Below are 14,726 nucleotides of genomic sequence, written 5' to 3' on the forward strand. Positions count from 1 at the left end.
TTGGGTTACGTAGAGAGCATGCATTTTGAACGACGAAAAAATTATAAAGAGTTGGCTGACTTCTGACGAGAGATATGGTTACGCAAAATCAAAGGGGAATCGGATTTTAATGAACATGTTTTGGATATGGTACGGATTTCCCAACTTCATGGGATTTATTATGAGTTTGAGTCAACACTTGATAATACGCTTACTATATGACGATATATTTTCCTTTAAAATAAATACTACTATATAATTAATAATAATTTAATCAAAAAATTGTCTTTTAGGTAAACGTGAGAATGTATGGCGATACAAACAATATCAATTGTATTGTGACATTGACTAATTTTAAATTTATTATAATAATTTTCATCAAATATTATCTCTATCTTTATTATAGACAAATCTAAGCGTGCATTCACTATAAAATTTTAAACATTAGATGTAATTACTTTATGTACTTTCATAGTTACAACATAAAATCTAACGTGTCAATGATCTATTCAATAGAAAGTAGAAGAGACTTTTTTTTTTAAAAAAAAAAAAAATTATACTTGTAACTTTTTCATATAATTTTTTTTATATAATCCTAAGATGATAACTCGCAATTAGTCAATTTACATTTGGATAGACGGAACCCATTGCGAGCTAACTAATCATGAACTATCATATTAGAATTGTATAAAAAAGTTATATGTGTAGTGCTACTTTTTTTTTCTTGATAAAAATTGATAAAAGAAAATCTTTCTAAAATTTTACATATCTCCATGTTCAAGAAAATGGACATGTATATTAGTATTTTTTTTTTTTTTTTTTTATAAGTGAAATATCCCCAATCTTTTGAAAGTTCTTCCAAAATCCTATAAATTTTCGTATAATTACTATTATAAACAGGGACGTAACTAGGATTTTTAGTGAATGAGTTCAAAACATATATAAAGTATAAAATCTTTTTTATTAATACACATTTTTGTGGGGTCAGTATGAATTTCAGTAAGGGTTAAAATTATAAATACTATAAAATATGAATTTTTTTTTTTTTTTTTTTAGTTTCTTTCAAAGTTTGAGTGGGTTCAATTGAACCCATATGTTATAGTGTGGTTACGTCCTTATTATAAATCTTCATAAAAATCAAGGAACACTAGGAGATGCAATGAAATTTATTCTAAAATTATTAGAAAAAAAAAAAAGACCTTTGTCTCAAATGTTGGTTAATTTATAAATATAATTTTACTTTCATAACTTTTGAGCCCAACTCCTCTAGAGACTTCCAACTCCCATTTCCGGTTAGACTATCCAAATCTTCCTCAAAATCATTATCTATAGAAATGATTTGGTCTAAAATCAAGTGAATTTTAAAATCAGTTGTCTAACATACTTCAAAATTAATATAAAAGAAACAATTCTTTGTATTAATTATGAAATTATTAGTTTTATTTAATATTTTTTTAATTAAAATAGAGATAGGATTTGTGTTAGGGTCTCACGCAAGCATTATTCATTCAAAATACATGTATTAACTATATGATCGTTCAAACATTATAAATTGAATCGTGACTTTATTCATTAGCAGTATAAGATGTGACACTTAAACCCCAAGAGGTTGTCTGACCGTCAAGAAGATTTGCTCCCTTTATTGCTTCCTGGATCCAAACTAATAGAGATCATTAGAGATCTCTTTATGATTAACACTAACTTATTCTTAGTTAGTTCAACTATCATTCAAAGTGTAAATTTTCAAATATATTTAAATTAGTTCTATGATATTATCTGACTTAGTCTTAGGATATATGACCTCAAAGTTGCATATATATAAAGCTTATCAATAAAGAAAAGTGTGCCATTTCATTCCAACCTTCTTCTCTGTTATGGTATCAGAGCTAACTGGTCCAATTCCTCAATTGATTTTTTTTTTCTAGTTTTCATTTTCTTGTTGCCAAGTTCAGCCTAATCACCTCCAGTTTTTAAGCCGCTCTTTTGCACCATGTCCAGCTGTCAGAATGACAACAAACACCACCAGTAGTAATCCCTCAGCCTTTACCACCATTCACAACACCAATGACTTCCACAAAACATTCATCAGCATCAATGTTATAGCTCAAGTTCCTCTCAAACTTACAAAAAACAATTACATCTCCTGGAAGGTACAGCTCCACACTCTCTTCGTCGGTTATGACCTTCTCGGTTATATTGATGGTTCAAAACCATGTTCAGCAACCACCACCACCCAAAATGACACCACCGCACCAAATCCAGATTATACTATCTGGATTCGACAAGACCAGCTAATTCTCAATGCCATCATCGGCTCTCTATCTGCAACTATAATTTCATTCATTGCTTAAGCCAAAACCTCTTGGGAAACCTAGACAATCCTAGCCAATACATATGCAAAACCCTCTCGTGGACGTATCAGACAAGTAAAAAACCAATTTAAGAAGTTTACCAAGGGACCACACGGTGTCACCAAATTTCTTCAAACTATCAAAGCTTGCGTAGATGAACTCACACTCCTCGGAGCTTCGGTTGACACTGAAGATCTCACAAAGAAAATTCTAGACAGCCTCGGCGATGATTACAAGGAGTTGGTGCAGGCTATTCAAGCCAAATATACTCTCATTGTGTTTAATGAACTCCATGAGAAATCACTCAATTTTGAGGCATCCTTTCAAGAAACAATACCTAATCCATCATATTTCCTAGCTACAAACAATCCGGCAAGTTACACCTCCATAGGCTGGAACCCATCGCCCAATTCAGGTAACAACACCGGGTTGGCGCCAGTTGCCTTACTTTGTCAAACCCCCCCCCCCCCCCCCCCCCCCCCCCCCCCCCCCCCCCCCCCCCCCCCCCCCCCCCCTCTCGGCGTCGACAAACACTGGGCCAAATTCAACTCGAGGAGATTGTCCTCCTCCTCTTCCATATTTTGGTTTTTGTCAAATTTGCAAGACTCAGGGTCACACTGCAAAGAGATGTCCATCTTTCCGCTTAATACCGATTCAATCGTCCAACAACTCCAATTCGTCAACTACCACCACACCATCATGGCAACTACAAGCTCAGTTTGCTGCCAATCCTACCAACACTCTGTCGTGGTTCTTGGACAATAGTACTTCTCACCATGTCACTTTCGACTTGACAACCTATCACTTCATGCACCATACACCGGCACCGAAGACATCATGATCGGAGATGGCTCAGGTCTTTCTATCACTCATACTGGTTCCACTTCTCATAAAACTCTTTAAACAACTTTTACCTTAAATAATGTTATCTGTGTAATAAGTAGGGGTGTTCAAAAAAATGAAAAAATCAAACTGAATCGGTAACTGAACCGAGAAACTGATTCGGTTACTGTTCAAAGAATTCAAAAAACCAGATTTTAGGTTCGGTTTTCGGTTTTGGTGAAAATGCAAACCGATTAACTGAAACCAGTTTACTAATATATATATATATAATTTAAAATAAAAAAATCTTAATGGATATTATATATTAAAATAAAATAAAAATTAAATTTATTTGTATCAATTTTTAATGTATTGTTAGTTGTGGTCAATGGATATATATAAATGTTTAATTTTTATTTGGATATGTATGAATGTTTAATTTTTATTTGGATATGTATTGTTGATGTTTGCAATTTAATTCAGGAAAAATTTATAAAAAAAAGTTTATTCTAATTTAAGGGGAAAACCGGTTAACCGAAAAACCAGTTTTCCCCTAAATTGGTTTGGTTTCGGTTTAGGAATTTTCCTGAACCAAAAAATCGATTCGGTTCAAGAAAGCGATTAATCGATTTGGTTAACCGCTTTTGAACACCCTTGGTACCAAGCATGAAAAAGAATTTGATATCAATGTCTCAATTTTGCACCTCAAATAATGTTTCAATTAAATTCTTACCATCTTCGTTTTTTGTGAAGGAACTTCGCACCGAGGCAACACTGCTGAAGGGACAAACTAAAGATGGTGTATATGAGTGGTCGGTATCCTCACCTTTGCTTGCTTTTTCTAGTATTAAAACTAATTCATCTGAGTGACATCATAGATTAAGACATCCTTCTTTTCCTATTTTAAAGCATACTGCTTCCAGTTATCACTTAAGTTTATCTTCTTCCATGTCATCTGAATTTTCATGTAACACATTTCGTTGCAATAAAAGTCATAAATTGTCTTTTTCTAAATCCACTCTTGTCTCCTCGTAACCACTTGAAATTATTTTCTCTAATGTCTGGACTTCCCCGGTTATTTCACATGATGGATTTAAATATTATGTCATTTTTATTGACCATTTCATTAAGTATATACGACTTTATTCTCTCAAACAAAAATCAAAAGTCAAAGATATATTCATCAGATTTAAATCCAGTGGAAAAACACTTCAACAAAAACATCACTACACTTTACTATGATAATGGTGAAGAATATATCTCTCTTGCTAGCTTTCTTGCCACTAATGGTATATCTCATCTCACTACTCCACCTCACACACCCAAGCACAATGGTTTTTCTTGAACGATGTCATCTTCACATTGTCAAAACCGGTCTCAATTTACTCACTCATGCTTCTCTCTCTCTAATCTATTGGTCTCATGCCTTTATCACTGTTGTTTATCTCATCAATCGCATGCCTACTCCCACACAAAATCTCTCATTTCCCTATGAAAGGATTTTTCGCAATGCTCCAAATTATTCCAAACTATAAGTCTTTGGTTGTCTATGTTACCTTTGGCTTAGACCTTATACCTCTCACAAACTAGAATCATGTTCTACACCATGTGTCTTTCTTGGGTATTCTTTAACCCAAAATGCTTACTTATGTCTAGATCCATCAACTTCTAAAATCTATGTGTCACGGCATGTTAAGTTCATTGAATCGATTTTCCCTTCACATCTCTCTCGAGTCCATTCTCTTGTCTGCAACCCAGTACCATTACCACTGATTAAGATTCCTTCTACTATTGTGACATCACCACTCATTACACCATTTAAAGTTGAAGCTTCCCAACTGCCTCATTCTGATGTTCCATCCACAACCACCTTGGCCGGCTCTTCACCGACTACACCCTTTACTCATACTTAACCTACTTCCAACAAGCCAACATCAACCCATAACCCACCAATGCCCCAACCACCTCCTACTCACTTTATGACCACCCGGGCTAGAAATAACATACATAAATTAATCTAAAAGTTAACCCATCCAATGACCTAGAACCAATCGTTGTGACCCATGAACTCAAAGATCCAAAATGGCTTCAGGCCATGCCTGAAGAATATGATGCTCTTGTTTCCAATTGAACCAATGAGCTAGTACCTTTTTACTCTTGGCACAATGTTATTGGTTTAAGTGGATTTTTCGAACTAAGCGTAATTCTAATGGTTCTATTGATAGGTTTAAAGCTCGCTTAGTTGCAAAAGGCTTTTATTAATGTTCAGGAGTTGACTATCATGACACCTTTAGTCCCATGTTCAAACCCACTACTGTTTGTGTTGTTCTCACTCTTGCTGTGAATCGTGGGTGTTCTCTCTGGCAACTAGATGTCAACAATGCTTTCCTCCAAGGGCATCTCTCAAAAGTTGTATATATGACTTAACCACCAGGTTTTGTTAATCCAGATCATCCTTCCTGATTTTGTCAACTCAACTAAGCTCCTCGCAATTGGTATCATGAACTTTGCACATTTTTTATTGAATCTGGTTTCAAGAATTCTCATGTTTAACATTGACGGCTACATCATGTATCTCCTCATTTATGTTGATGACTTAATTATCATTGAAGACAATGATGAGTTAGTCAATCGATTTCTGGCTCTTCTTGCTCACCAGTTTTCTCTCCAGTATCTCGGGTTGCTTTCCTATTTTTTGGGTGGGAAGTTGTTCCAAATAAGCATGGCTTGCTTCTTTCTCAATGACGTTACATCTTGGATATTCTAGCTCAAACACATATGATATATGCAAAATTAGTCCTCACTCCTATGCTGACCAGTCTTGCTGTCATGCTAAACTCTGGTTCTTCTTTGTCTGATCCTACTAAGTATCAGGCTATAGTTGGTAGTCTCCAATATCTTTTATTTACACGACCTAACATTGCCTTTGTGGTTAATAAGCTCTCTCAATACATGCACCGGCTGACAACTGAACATTGGGTCTTTTCAAACGTCTCTTACGTTATCTTTGTGATACGATAAATGATGGCTTGCAACTTTACCGTGATTCTCCTTTGTCATTACATGCCTTTTTTTATTATGACTAGGCCGGCAACAAGGACAACCTCTTCTCTATAAGTGCTTATTTGGTGTATCTTGGACAAACTCCAATTTCATGGAGTTCTAAGAAGCAACGCACTATTACTCGCTCATCCACTGAAGTCGAGTATCATTCAGTTGCTTCCACTACTGTTGAGCTTAATTGGGTATGTTATCTTTTGAATGATCTTGGTGTTAAGCTTGCTCATTGTCCAGTGGTTTATTGTGATAATATTGGGAAAACTCAACTTTGTTCAAATCCCGTGTTTCATTCGTGTATGAAGCATGTCGAAATTGATTTCCATTTCATTCGGGATTAGGTCCAAAGTGGATCACTTCATGTGGCACATGTTTCTTTCGAAGATCAACTTGCAAATGCCCTTACCAAGCCTCTTCCAGGGGCTCGATTTTTATCTCTCAAGTTCAATATTGGAATCTTTTCCCCAGTTGTAGGAATCATGTCGTGGCAAGCGTGGAATAATAACAAAAAAATTCTTGCTATTCACGATTCCCTTACCCAAGATTACAATTTTGACTAAATTAATTAACATAAAATTAACCATACAAGATAATGTGATTTTACCTCCGTTGGTAGCTCCTCCTCTGGATCCTTCAAACAAGTCACTATCAATCCAACATAGGATTGAGTCCATCGGTATCTACATGAAGGTAGGCTCGGGATCACCCTAAGATTGATTGGTAGATCAACGAAGGGCTTAAGGAAGGTGGCGGATTAGAGAGAGAAAATTTCTCTCAAGTTGGCGGCTAGGGTTTTGGGAGATTTTTTTTTTTTTATTCAAAAATTAACTATATGAATATTGCTCTCTTAAAATAAACCCAATGCCCCTTTATATAGACAATCCCAAATAAGAGTTCAATAAGGATTGTGAATCCTTAATTCCTATTTGGATTGGATTACAATCCTTATTTGACTTAGATTGTAATCTTTGATATAAGGGAATATAATATCTCTTAAAGATATTCTCCTAAATATTCTCCTAATTAAATAAATATTTCTATTTATTTAATCCATATATATTTATCGTATTTAATATATGAGTTTTAATATATATTTAATTAAATTAAATATCCAATTTTGCTAAAAATTCTCCCAATAAAATTGGATAAGGGCGTCAACCCTTTAACAAAAATACCAAAGTGCCATTTTCACCCATAATGACGAAAATGCCCCTAGAATCCCAAATTACCGAGATACCTTTTCGGCCCAAGGACAAGATTCTCCTTCTATTTCCGTTTTTCATTTAACTATCTTCTATGTGTATGACCTAAAGGCTCTTTACTTTACCGGCAGTGTCCCGCTAACTAATTAAGCATCAAACAATTAGTGTTTTTGTACACTAATCAAGATTGGCCTCTAGCAAATAATAAATATCATGATTCCCCGGTAAGTAAAGAATCATCCATTTAGGCTTACTTTGTCTTCAGTATGATTACTGTGCAATTCGATATGTTTCATCATCTTTTATCTCATCAAGGTTTGAGGTACAAAAATAGTGTTTACCACAAAAGCTACATTGACATGTTCTATATTTGGTTCTTAAATCTGACAACTATTGGATTCGAGCACCAACTCGAATTTACCATGGCCACGGATTTGAGGTCGTAGTTCTTTAACCAAATATCTCGCCGAGATTAGGGGTGTTCAAAAGCGGTTAACCGCTTTTTATTTTTTCCCGAACCGAAAATTCGGTTTTTTGAATTTTTCGAACCGTAACCGAACCGTTTTTTCGGTTAACCGGTTTTTCGTTTCGGTTACCGGTTCGGTTCGGTTCGGTTTTTGCATTTTTTTGAACACCCCTAGCCGAGATAAGATCTCCTCTAACCAGGAGTAATGAATCATTTGTTGATCCACCATAGCCATAGTGTACTTCTCGATGTAACCAATCATCACTGTTCTGGTAATCCCTAAAATAGATGACGTTAGGCCAGTGTCAAATCACATCGATATTTACACACAGCTCTATAGTGATCTCAAGTCGAAAGACCACATGCACCACCATTCGTAAGAGGATATATTCCACAGACACTAGGTTTACCATCTCATGTGGAATCCTCTGATGAGTCAGTCCAGTGTACCTGCACAAGTAAGCACCCATGCGTTGCACCAAGTTGATGCCCACAACCTTGACATATGAGATTTGTCACTACCTTTTGATAGGGTTGTTCAACGCGATGATAGTCTCTCCGTATAATCTTTGTCCTTAGTCAGATTTATATAATGACTACGGACAGTTTAAGAAAGGTCATTTTGTGCTCATAGGATTCTCATAATTAAGATTTATAACACTTAGGCTGTGTTTGGTTTAATATTTTTATCCATATTCTGCATCCTATTCTCCAAATAATGTTTGGCACATTATTCCAGAAATATTACCCTATTTTTTTAATTACTTTTAAACCCCATAAGGTTATTAATTTCACTAAATACCCCCTAAAAAAAAGTTTAAAAATTAACAAAAACACCCCCATCAACCCAACTTGTCAGATTCTGGCAACCACCGTCGGTGATATCCGGAATCTGTACAACGGCCTAACTTCCGACCAGAAATTTCCGGAAGTTCACCGATGTGGCCTTTTCCGGCCAGATCCACCACGGATCTGGCCGGAAAAGGCCAGATCTGGCCGTTAACGACGGCCAAAGAAATGGCCGTCGTTGACCAAAAACGACGGCCACATCTTTGGCCATCGCTGACGGCCAAAGATGGCCGTCGTTTGGCCTTTTCTGGCCGTCGACTGCCATAACAGACTGTAGATCTGGCCGGAAAAGGCCATAACGATGTGTTACGGTATAGATCCAACCGGTCTGTGCAGTAACGAAATTTTTCGGCTAGATTCCGACGGTGGTGGCCGGAATCTGGCACTGCAGGTGGTGGGGTTGTTTTTGTCATTTTATATGTTAGGGTCTTTGATTAAATTAGTAAACCTAAGGGCTTTTTCACAAATTTTTAAAATTTACCTCGTAATACTCCCCTATCCAATAACCCAATACTATCCCCAAAATCCTATCCAAAATACTAAACCAAACGCACCCTTAATTATCTCGTCATTGGTTCCAACATTTCTAAGGACATATACTATTTTCTTTATACGCAGTAAATATATGCTACAGTATATGCTCATAAATAAGCAATGCCTTTTATTCATTAATTTGAAATGAGTTTACAAGAGCTAAATCGTTGGCTCTAGTGCACATATTCTAACACGAGCTCCAACTTGAGGGGGCATAATAGAGATCATTAGAAATCTCTTTGTGATTAACACTAACTTAGTCTTAGTTTGTTCAGTTATCATTCAAAGTGTAAATATTCAAATATATTTAAATTAGTCCTAGGATATTATTTGACTTAGCCTTAGGATATTTGCCCTCAAAGTTGTATATATACGAAGCTTATCAATGAAGAAAAGTGTGCCATTTCATTCCAACTTTCTTCTCTATTACAAATCACCTTGCAGCCACTTGTCATATTTGTGATTTACTTTTGAACATTAGGCTTGTAAGTTGTAACAACTACTTTATTTCTACCAGATTCGTAATATCGATTAATAAAAGATAGCATATTTATCAAAACGAGTTGGGCCCAAAAATTTTCTTTACTTAGTAATCACATTCGTTACAAAACAAAACATCATATGTACAAGGACTTTCAAAACAAAACGAAACAAGGGACAGTGTAGCCAAGTCTCCCCGCTTGTCGACGTCCATCCGACCAAGTCCTCACCTATTTCCTGTACAACACAAAGAAAACAACGGAGTGAGCACAAAGATGCCCAGTAAGTAAAACATTCTCTTATGCTATCATCCCCGTGCATTACTCATCAATTCTCTTTGTATTCTTATCAATTTTTTAATTCAAATTCTCATTTTTCTTTCTTTTCTTTTCTTTCTCATACCGCCTTTCTCGTGGCGGAAACCGCTTCCTCTCTCTCATAGCGGTTTACGTGTATTCCACTCTCTCATGGCGGAGTCCGTCTTTCTCATAACGGATCACATGCATTCCGCTCTCTCATGGCGGAGATCGCTCCTTATCATAGCGATTTACACGCATTCCGCTCTCTCATGGCGGAGACCGTTCTTTCTCATAACGGTTTACATGAGGGTAACTCTATACTCACGAGTTCCCCATTGCACAACCGGGTTTTCTTTCTTTTCTATAGCACTTAATAATCATTTTATCTTCTAGTGCTAGTTCTTTCTTTCTCTTTACTCTAAGAGAATTTGTTCTTTTCTTTATCTCTATTCATAGAGAGTTTCTTTCTCATTTCTCATATTTCTTTCTTATGTCATTACTCAATTAAACATATGCATATGGATGACTCATGCCTAAAATCTTCCTTATATGCATTCATGACATGCAAATATGCTACATCGCATAAGGTAAGGTTCTCTAATTCTACTTATGCTTCTTTTAGGCATTTCATCAAACAATATGTGTGCATACATAAACTCTATTCTAACTTTAATCATATTTCTTTCTTAACCATCCAAAATTGGAGTTCAACTCCTTTGAATCATCACACATCCTGCAAAGAGAAACACACTTCAAAAATTCCTCCCAATTACTTCTAATTCTACCCATACTTCTACCAAAATTTCACAACACAATCCACCCTCCTCATGGTGGAAAAATCCTTCATATAACAACATTGAACCCATTCATGAATTCATCAACTTATTTCAACATAAACAATTCAAGCATTAATCATAGATCTAAAACTCTCTACACATCATTCAATCAAGTAAATCACAACTTAGATGATTTTACTTACCTTGGACACAAGTAGAACCCACTTAAACTCTCCACTCTTGATGGCTTGACACTTTCTCTTAGCCTTCAATACAAAACTTAAATAAGGATCCCCTTCTTTCAACAAATGAAAATTTGCTTCTAGAGTAAGGAATCTTACCTTTTAGCACTTAGGATCAATTTGTAACAAATTCTAGTCAAAAAGCTCTTCAAGAATCCTTGGAATCTTGGATGAAAAATTGAGAGAAATAGGGGATGAAAGAGGCGGTGGTGAAANTCAATTACCATAATGCCCTCATTTTTATTGCATTCTCCATGAAATTCTATCTCTTTTCACTCCCCACAATTTCAACTAATTTTGAGTGAAAAGACCATTTTACCCTTAATGCAAGTTTAAGGGATTTTCTTCACATTTTTCTCAAAATAACTTCAACAAAATTCAACTAAGGGCCAACCAACCAATATTAACAATATACAAGCTCAATTGAGAATAAATCAATAAACATTTAAGTAATGCAACCATAATTTAACTACGTACCTCAAGTGGGGCGTTACATTCATGCATTTCAAGTATAAGAAGTGAGATGTGGGTTGGAAAGGTAGTTTGAGATTGAATTTGAAGGATATTGAGAAATCCTTTTTGGAAGTGTCTTTCTTTGGCAGGAGTTATGGCTATGTGAGGGAGTTTCTCCCCATTTTGGTTGGTTAGAGAAAGACATAGACTTATTGTTATAGTAGAGTTTTATTATGCACTCGAGTTGTTTGATGAAATGCCTAATAGAGGTTTAAATTTGAGTAGTGAACCTTAATTCTTGCAACATTGCATGTTGGCATATATAAGTGCATTAGTGGAGATGAACCATCCATAGGCATTAATTGTGCATTGAGAAGTGACCTAAGAAAGAGTAGGAAACTTTGTATATGCACTTGCTCTATGAGTAGAAAACTTTGTGGATGCAACTACTCTAAGGGTAGAGAGAATGAGAAGTGCTAGAGTAGAGTGAATGAGAAGAGTAGTAGAAATGGGTTGATGCTTTGTGATCATCACCCGACAGTTATGAGAATCGGGTCGATGCTTCGTGATCATCACCCGAATAGTTATTAGAAATGGGTTGATGCTTTGTGATCATCACCCGATATTTATTAGAAATGGGTTGATGCTTTGTGATCATCACTCGACAATGATTAGGAACGGGTTAATGCTTTGTGATCGTCACCCGAAAGCCATGAGGAATGGGTAGGTGCTTTGTGGTCTCCACCCGATAGTTACGAAAACCGAGTAGGTGCTTTGTGATCCCCACTCGATAGTCACTAAGAATGGGCTGGTGCTTTGTGACATCACCCGACAGTCATGAAGAGTGAGATGGTGCTGTGTGAATGCCATCCAGCTGTACCTCCAGTAAGATGAGGCCATGACGTTTAATAGGAAACAACAGAAAGTTTGAGGAAAGAAATTAAGAGAAATGCATACGGGGATAAACAGATAGAGGGTTTACTTACTGAGCATTATTTTGTGCTCACCCCGTTATTTTCCTTTGTGGATGCAGGATCTAGGTGCTGATGTAGTCGGAGGGGCGTCGGCAAGTGAGGAGCAATAGCTACACTGTTTCCCCTGTTTTTGTCTTTTAAAATGGCTTTTTGTAAATGATTTTCTTTGTGTATAAAAGACGTATTACTTATAATAAAAAGAAAAGTTTTGCGCCCATTTTCTATTGTTATGATGCATGCATTGTACTAGTTTACAGTAGTTGTTACATACTCTATCTTGGGCTTGTTGCATTCTGCTTCTAATCAGCTTCACATCTTCAATCAGTTTCTGAGTCATCTCTGGCCCAATAGCTAAAATCAACTCATCTTTCTCACCTATCTCATCCCAATGTAGAGGAGACCTACATTGTCTACCATACAAGGCCTCATACGGTGCCATCTTAATTGTCAACTGATAACTATTATTGTAAGCAAACTCCACGAAGGGCAACATCTCATGCCAGGATACTCTATAATCCATACAGTAAACTCGCAACATATCCTCAAGCACTTGATTTGTTCTCTCTCTTTGTCCATCAGTTTGAGGATGGTAGGCGGTGCTAAAAGCCAGTCTAGTACCCAAGTTCCTCTGTAAGCTCATCCAAAAAGCGGAGACAAATCTATAATCTTTGTCTGAGACTATGTCTTGGGTACCCCATGAAGTCTCACTATCTCTCTGATGTAAATCTGGGCTAGCTGGTCCGAAGTAGTGCTCTCTTTCACCGGTAGGAAATGGGTTGATTTTGTCAATCTATCCACAATCACCCAAATGGCATTAAGTCCTCTCTGAACTCTAGGGAGACCTACAATAAAATCCATCGAGATACTCTCCCATATCCACTCAGGAATACTAAGTGGTTGAAGTAATCCTGATGGCCTTTGGTGTTCTGCTTTCACTTGTTGACAAAACAGGCATTTAGCGACAAACTCCGCAATATCATTCTTCATACCTGGCCACCAATAGCCTTTCTTTAGATCTTGATACATCTTGGTTGCTCCTGGATGAGCAGTGTAGGGCGTGACATGAGCCTCCCTGAGAATTCTCCCTCTCAACTCCTGATCCTGAGGAATAAAAAACCGATTCCTGAAATAGAGAACACCATCTACCAGATGGAACTCTAGTCTCTCATTCTTATGCACTCTTTGCAATAACTTCTGACACCACTTATCAACCACTTGCTTTTCTCTAATTTCGTCCAGTAAGGTAGACTGAATTTCTGACCTAGCAATCCCTCCTTGAATCACTTCAATCTGTTCTTTACACAACTCATCTATTAACTCTCTCTGTCTTGTGAGTTGGGATAAATAAGCTTTTCTACTCAACGCATCGGCTACTACATTAGCTTTCCCCGACTGATATTTAATCTCACATTCATAATCTTTAACTAGCTCTAACCACCTTCTCTGCCTCATATTCAGCTCCTTTTGAGTAAAGAAATACTTCAAACTCTTGTGGTTGGTGTAGATATTACTCTTTGCACCATAAAGGTAATGCCTCCAAATTTTCAGCTTCTTCAACTTGGTCCTGCTTTTTTCTTAGGCTTTGGACCATACCCAAGTCCCTTTATATATCCTGGTCAAGTTCCAAGCAATTGATCACAAATTTCATCTGCAGTTAATGGTTTGTCATCTGATGAACTTTTTTCCTTCAATTCTATCATTTCATTATGCATTTTAGGACATTCAATATAAACATCAAATTTAGTTAAACAATGCCAATCATCGTAAGTAAACACAACGTTGTTACATACAATCAATTGAATACTAATTAATTTCACTTACATATTTTGCCTCAGCTTCTAGGGGCATCCAACCCTTTCCTTCTTTGAAATGAATGAATTTTAAAAAGCTAATTCAATCACATTCCTCCCCATTAAGTTCCTTCTTCTCCTAATTTCATGTGCATCCAAATTGGTAACAATACAATTTCAAATTCCAAATAATTGAATATATATAACTAATCAGATTTGATTTATATGTATGTTTGTACTAAACTAACGAAAAGAATAAAACAAAGAAATTTCTAATGGTAGAAAATATCAGGTTAAAAGCAATCAGTTCTTGGTTCAAGATCCACCTAAGCATGCATTGGACATGAACTAACCATAACACTATTCTATCTCGTTATTATGGAACTACTAACCCTAGGAAACAACAAGCTCTATTACCCAAATTTTTCCTTAATTGTCACTACTGAAATAAG

The 14,726-nt window shown here is 36.3% G+C and overlaps 1 long non-coding RNA gene across 1 annotated transcript; it reads right to left on the reverse strand.

The window, feature by feature from the left end:
• Positions 1–9,836: 9,836 nt before the first annotated feature.
• LOC116115904 lies at positions 9,837–11,258 on the reverse strand. The gene is made up of 3 exons (XR_004125744.1): positions 11,157–11,258; positions 11,019–11,081; positions 9,837–9,977 (listed from the first exon to the last, which is right to left on the reverse strand). It is a non-coding gene; the product is annotated as an uncharacterized LOC116115904 (long non-coding RNA).
• Positions 11,259–14,726: the final 3,468 nt, after the last annotated feature.

The sequence above is a fragment of the Pistacia vera genome, unplaced genomic scaffold, assembly GCF_008641045.1.
Source record: "Pistacia vera cultivar Batoury unplaced genomic scaffold, PisVer_v2 Contig757, whole genome shotgun sequence".
NCBI classification, from domain to species: Eukaryota; Viridiplantae; Streptophyta; class Magnoliopsida; order Sapindales; family Anacardiaceae; genus Pistacia; species Pistacia vera.